Source organism: Camelus ferus, chromosome 1, assembly GCF_009834535.1.
Source record: "Camelus ferus isolate YT-003-E chromosome 1, BCGSAC_Cfer_1.0, whole genome shotgun sequence".
Taxonomy (NCBI): Eukaryota; Metazoa; Chordata; class Mammalia; order Artiodactyla; family Camelidae; genus Camelus; species Camelus ferus.
In genome coordinates this window covers 23,664,807-23,672,328 of record NC_045696.1, presented here as the reverse complement: position 1 = coordinate 23,672,328, position 7,522 = coordinate 23,664,807, and the positions used below count along the sequence as shown (strand labels likewise).

The following is a 7,522-nucleotide window of genomic DNA, read 5'->3' as shown; positions in this document are numbered from 1 at the left end:
GTTTTATGTGACACAAAAACTTTATAAGAAAGTGAAAACCCAAATAAGCAGTTAAAACATGAGTGTTTTTATGCTGGATTTTGTGAAGAGTGACAAACTGTGGGAAAATGTGATAGGAAGGGTATGAGCTAAGTGTAGTAGACTGGAGGAAACTTAACAAGACCTGTTCATTTACCTTCAGGGATAAGGATGCTCCTTTACTCCAGGAATAGCAAGGGCACATTTTACATGAGAGTCTTATGAGCTGCTTCAGATGAGAAGTCTGGAGAGTCCTTCCAGCGCCCGCTGTTTCTCCAATTCCTTTAACTTAAAATATTCAGTGTGTCACAGTGCCACATTTTGGGGTAGTGTGTTCTGAATCCTGTTAGTAACAATACTTTCCCTTTATTCCAGAAAATCTTCAATAATAAAAAAGAACTCTGAGATTGTGGCACTAAATGTGATTTTTCAAGTATTTTAGATTAAGAAACCAAAATAATTTTATAAATATGTAGTGAAATGCTCAACTCAATCAAGTTTTCAGATATGATGAGTTATTTAAAGTAATATATTAATACCAAAAAACTGACAGAATAAATTAAGAACAAACATTACTCTTGATTAATGGGAGTGTAAACAGTGTAACCTCTGAGAAAGAGTTCATGAAATGGCAATGATTGCTGTAGCTACACTTATTAACTGAGGAGCAACTGTTTCATAAATTAAATAACTGAAAACAATTTTCACTGTGTCACTGTTGAGACAGTGAAAGTTGACAAAAACTTAAAACATTAAACGTCAACTAATGCTAAACATTGACAGCTTTTTAAAATTTTTTAGTTTTAAAATGTACTTAAATGACAAGATATTTAGTTCTAAGAGAATAGTTTTCACTCTTGGAATTAACTATTACATGTGCCTACAAGTTTAGAAATATACAATTAGAAATAACTTAGGCTTCTGGGTTCAGCTTTCACAAGCAAAAAACTTGGAAGTTGTCACCGGTGGCCTTACAACAAGAAAAAACTGAACCAACTGGAAGTTCATGACTATTCTTGAACCCATCAGAGAACTGAAGTAGCAGGGCGAATTGCTAGGCAGAAATCTTAAGAGACAAGTTCATCCAGAGCGACACAGATGAGACTTGCTGACCTGGAGCAGAAGTGGCTGGAGCCATAAACTGGTAGGAACACTGAAAAGGTAATTTTGGTGAATGGCTGAAAGCAGAACGTGGACTAAGATAGGAGTGAGAAACTTCAGGGGCTGCAGTCTTAAGAGGTGCCCCACATTTTCATGGGCTTTGAGTCTGGTGCCTCCACTAGGTTCTCACTGTGACGATACAAGAAAGATCCCCATGGCTTTGGCTGGGGAAGGAAGAATAATCATTGTGAAATGAACCAATGGTTTTCACCATAACGAAGGATACTGTCCTGGGGAAAGGACTTTTCAGATTCTTATCCCAGCTGGTGGAAGGGAATTCCTCCCACTCTGTCCCCCCACCCCAGACTTCCTGTTTCACCTAAAGAAGGAAAACAAAAACAAAGTCAACAGGAATCAGAGTTTTAAGGACATAGATTTGAAAGGTTGCAGCAAGGGAAGGGAGTAGAGGGCGGTGGGCAGGGGAAGCTGTACCATGGAGAAACATCTGCGAAGGTCATGGTCCAAGGACAAGGCCCATGAGAACACTGAAATTTAACTGAAATATGATAGAATGCATTCCCTTGCCCCCACCACGCAATCATACCCGCAGGGCTCCAGGAAGACAGCGGCTTACACCTCTGAGTCCTACAAGAAGTAGACTCTCTCTGAGGAGGCATACTCAGGGAAGCCCAGTGTCAAGAGGAAAAACACAGCAAGGACACTGGAGGAATTTGAATCTTCTAGAACCTATTGCTACAGCAAAAACTAACATGAATCTTCACACTAAAGTCCTATTTAGTTCAGTTCTAATTATTCATACATATCAAATTCACCTTTTAACATAAAATTACAAGGCCTGCCAAAGGCAAGAAAAAACACAGTCCGAAAGTGACAAGCAATAGAATCAGACTCAGAGAGGGACACAGATTTGGGGAATGTCAGATGGGGAATTGAAAATAACTATGGTTAGCTTTTTTACACTACTCAGAGAGAGGTACATACACACAGCACTGTCCAAGGTTCCTATTGTAATTTACAGGGAAAATTTCACAATGTCCAGAGCCCTTGATGTCCTACAAATGAAAGAGGCAAATGTCCTCAAACTCTTTGCAGCAGGAACCCACTTAGGTGGCACCAACATTGGCTTCCAAATAGAACAGTACGTCATAAAAGGCAAAGGGATGGCATTGATGTCATAAATCTGAAGAAAACCTGAGAGAAGCCTCTGTTTGTGCCGTTGTTGCCTTGGAAAGCCCAGCTGATTTCAATGCCATCGCATCCAGGAACATTGGCCAACGAGCTGGGCTGAAGCTTGCTGCTGCCATTGGAGCCACTCTGATGGCTGATTACTCCACTCCTGGAACCTGGACTCAGATTCAGGCAGCCTTCCTGGAGCTGAGACTTCTGGTGGTTACTGACCCCAGTGCTGACCACCGGTGTCTCCCAGAAGTGTCTCCCACCTACCACTGTGCTGTGTCACACAGACTCTCCTCTGTGCTATGTGGACCTTGTCATCCATGCAGCAAACAGGGAGCTCAGTTAGCTGGTCTGGCGTGGTGGACGCTGGCCTGGGAAGTTCTGCACATGCATGGCACCACCTCCCGTGAACACCCACAGAAGGTCATGCCTATTCTCTACTTCTAAAGAAATCCTAAAGAGATTGAAAAGGAAGAGCAGGGTGCTGCTGAAAAGGCTGTGACCAAGGAGGAATTTCAGAGTAAACACACTGTTGCAGCTCTTGAGTTCACTGCCACTCAACCCAAGATTGCAGGCTGGTCCAAAGGTGCAGGTGCCCTCGGCCTACTCAGTAGTTTTCTACTGAAGACTTGTCTGCAGCTCCCACTACTCAGGTCACTGAATGAGGAGGAGCAACCACTGAGCGGTCTTAGGCTGTTCATCCACAGACCCTTAAACAGATGGTGGAAATAAGGTTGATGGAAAATAAACAGTTTCTAAAAAAATTTTTTTAAATAAACAAGGTAACTATGATTAATATCATAAGGGTCCTAATGGAAAAAGTGGGCAACATGCAAGAATAGATGGGCAATGTAAGCAGAAAAATGGAAAATCTAAGAAAGAATCAAAAGAACATGGAAGAAGTCAAAAAATACAATAATAGAAGTAAAGAATGCTTTCTATGGGCTCATCAGTAGACGTGACACACGACCAAGGAAGGAATCAGTGATCTTGAAGATGGATCAATAGAAATAGTTTAATTAAACAATCTAAGGGTTGGAAGAGACATTAAAAGTTACCTGGTGTATCTTCTCATTTTCTTTCTGAAAAATTGGATTAAAAATACATTATCTCTTCTGATGGGATGCCAATGATATAAATAATTAACTCTTGCCATCAAGACTATTGCAAATCAAAGCATATCATTTTGACACATAGATGAAACAACTTTAGGCATTTAAATACCATTGGCTTCTAAAGAGGCAATGCAACCCACTAGTTATATAAATTTATGATTTAATTTGGAGAATTAGAACAGCATTCTATATTTATCCCACTTGTTGCATATTATTGTGACCAATTCTTTTTAACATATTTGCATTGTCATTCTTTTACTAAATGGCCTACATTCTTCATGCTGTATTTTTCATACTTGTCTACTGCTACTTTGGTCCCTTCTGGCATTAAGGATCAGTTGTCAAACATTGGAACTGAAAGGTCTTATTCACGGCCTTGCCTCTTTGGACTCCAGTATTTAACGTCACTCAGTCAGTGTTCAATTTCAGTCCAGCTGTTCATGTTTGCACATTTAGGTAACTTGCTTCCAAATATTCATGACACTGTGCTATTGAAGGTCAAGTTACAGTGAAGTGAACTTTTTATATATTGTAATGTCAGAAGATGAATAGTGCAGCCGTTTCTTAAGATTATGAGCTTTCCCTGGTTTCACTGAATGAAATTGGTATTTAAGCTCATATTCTCATATTCCATATACTCACGTGTGAAGTTCTGTGCCAGCGTAGAGGTGGCTAGGAAGAGGTGGCCCCTGTCTTCAAGGCATGATCAAGCTGTAACTGTGGTATTAGATTCACCTTGGTAGCTTTTTTAAAACTTCTGTCACTCAACTATCTTGTTTGAGTTGAGGCCCAGGTATATAATATTTAAGAGCTCCTCAGATGCTTTTAACGTGCCATCAGGAGTAGAATTACTGAACTATATAGTGAGAAAATATCATGCAAATAGATTTGAAAGTGGTAGATAAGAATGTCACATGCACGCACACACACACACACACACACACGAGATTTCAGAGGATGAGGAGCTTATATCCAATTGAGAAATCAGCAATAAAGGTTTCTGAGCTTAAAGGGCTGGAAAGACTTTGGAGAGGAATACTTGACTGAGTGGAGATGCATTTCTAGCTGGCGGACACTAATACTGAAGGAAGGCAAAGAAATGCACTTGAAAATGACCTTGTTGAACGTAGAGAGAGGAGACCAGACCCAGAAGAGAATACTGCAAGGAATTGTGGGAAGTAAGATGAGACAGGGAACAGGGTCCCAAATTGAGAGGACTTTAAAAACTTGAATCCCACACTGCTGTCATTATAAAATATCTCTTAAATAGCTTGTTGTATTACTTACCTCTCCAGAAACTTAAATCCACATTCCTGTTACCCAGCGTCAGTACTAAACATTACTAAAGCTGTTGAAATCCCTGAGCTCCATTCCCTAATCATTACTGTCCCACCCTCTGCAGAGGTGATCCTCATCCTAGATTCAGGATTTATTATTCTCAAACACTTCTTAATACTTACATATATAGGTCCTAATGTTCCTAAAAAATAGAAAATTTTCAAGTTAAAAATATACTGTAAAGTATTGAAAGGAATAAATGTGGCATAATGAAAAAGGCGTTTCAGGAAGTTGAGCCCAGCTGTGACATACAAAATGCTTTTGTGTCAACTAGAAATATTTGGGCAAGAGTATGAAAGCAGGCCTGCAGAGAAAGAAATGGATATCAGGGAATGGGAAGGACATCCTAGTGCCTTCAATATAGACAATGAGGAAGCAGGATGAGTCAAACAAAGATGTACAGCTGTGACCCTGAGAGATCAGAATCATGATGTGGTATTGACAGAGTCAATGAATTGCTCAGGAAGAACTGGTTTCTGGGAGTGTAGATGTTGTTTTGTGGAATTTGGCCCTATTGACCATCCCGTCATTGATGAAGCACTCTCCTCCTGGCCTTCTGCTATACCTCTCTTTTGACTTTGTTTCTTCTCCTCTCATTGTTCCTTCTCAGTCTCCCTCATGGCCTCCATTTTGTGTCTACTTCTTTTTACAGCTCATACTTCCCTGGACAGACTCATTCATTTCCAGGGCCTTAATACACAAATGCTGATGACTTCCAAATCTATATGGTCAGCCCCAGACCTGGGTTTCTAATTGCCTCTGGTTATCTAGCTCCACAGTCACTGTCAACGTGTCCAAAAGTAATCCTATTGCCATCCTATTCTCTTTCTCCTTAATTTAGCCCCTTTATGACATATTCTCTCTCCTTTTACTTTAAATCTTTGCAAATAGTCCCCAAGATCTGTTTTCTTACCCAAGCTAGAAAACCGAGAGCTTTCCCACACTTTTCCCTAAACATCAACTGTGCTCACTAATTAATGCCTAGTCTTGTCTCCTTAACTGTGCTTGTATTGTCCCCCTACTCAACTTTCTCTCCTGAATCTTGGGTTCATTTTATCTCTTCCCTGGCCAATTATTATATGGAAGCTTATTTCCCCAGTCCTTCTTTTGTCCAGCTCCTACTGTCTGTCTCCCATAGGATCTAATAGTGATTTTCTTAAATATAAATTGATCATTTCCTGCCCTTAAGTGAGAAAAAAAGAACCCATTACCTTCTGCAGAGGTTTCTCATTTTTCTCTTTGAGCCCTAATTAGGATTCTACAGAGTTGACTCAAAGGTAACCAATGATACAAAGTTAGAAGCTGAAAGGGCAGATGACCCTTTTGGGGAGACATAAAAGAGCTTTGGATTTGTCTTCTAAAATAAAAGAAATAAAAGCAAAAATAAATAAGTGGGACCTAATTACATTTAAAAGCTTTTGCATAGCAAAGGATACCATCAACAAACCAAAAAGACAACTTATGTACTGGGAGAAAATATTTGCAAATGATATGACCAACAAGGGGTTAATATCCAACATATATAACCAGCTCATACAATGCAATATAAAAACAAAACAAAACAAAACCCAAACAACCCAATTAAAAAATAGACAGAAGACCTAAATAGACATTTTTCCAAAGAAGACCTACAGATGGCTAACAGGCATATGAAAAGATGCTCAACAACATTAATTACTGTAGATATGAAAACCTAAACAATGAGATATCATCTTACACCTGTCAGAATGGCTATCATCAAAAAGTCTACAAATAACAAAATGTTGGAGAGGATGTGAGAAAAGCGAACCCTTGTACATTGTTGGTGGGAAAGTAAATTGGTACAGCCACTATGGAAAACAGTATGGAAGTTCCTCAAAAAACTGAAAATAGAATTGCCATATGATCCAGCAATTCCACTCCTGGGTATATATCCAGAAACATTAATTCAAAAAGATATATGCATCCCAATGTTCACAGCAGCACTATTTACAATAGCCAAGACATAGAAGCAGCCCAAATACCTATCAACGGACAAATGAATAAAGAAATGTGTTGTGTATATATCATGAAATATTTCTTATATGCAGAGTCTAAACAATAATACAAATAAATATGTATGCAAAACAGAAACAGACTCACAGAGAAAATAAACTTGTGGTTACCAAAGGGAGGAGGGAAGGAGGGAGGGGCAAATTAGGGGCATGAGATTAATAGATATGAACCACTGTATAGAAAATAGTTAAGTAGCAAAGATATACTATAGAGCACAGGGACTTATACCCATTATCTTGTAATAACCTATAATGGAGTATAATCTGTAAAAATACTGAATTACTATGCTGTGCACCTGAAACTAACACCATTGTAAATAACTATACTTAAAAATTCTTTTTAATCTGTCTTAAGGAGAAAAAAGAAATGTGGCATATATAGACAGAGATATAAATAGATAGATGCACACACACACACACACACACACACACACACACACAATTGAATATTACTCAGCAATGAAAAAGAATGAAATTCTGCCTTTTCCAGCAACATGGATGGACCCAGAGAATATTATGTTTAGCGAAATAAGTCAGTCATAGAAAGACAAGTACTGTATTATATCACTGATATGTAGAATCTGAAGAATAACACAGGTGAATGTATGTGCAAAACAGAAACAGACTCACAGATATAGAAAACAAATTAGTGGTTACCAGTGGGGAGAGGGAAGGGGGAGGGACAAATTAGGGGTGTGAGATTAAGAGATATAAACTACT

At 39.0% G+C, this 7,522-nt stretch overlaps 1 pseudogene; it reads left to right on the top strand.

Moving 5' to 3' along the window:
• Positions 1–2,171: 2,171 nt before the first annotated feature.
• On the top strand, positions 2,172–3,008 carry LOC102518373 (annotated as a pseudogene).
• The last annotated feature ends 4,514 nt before the right edge of the window (positions 3,009–7,522 follow it).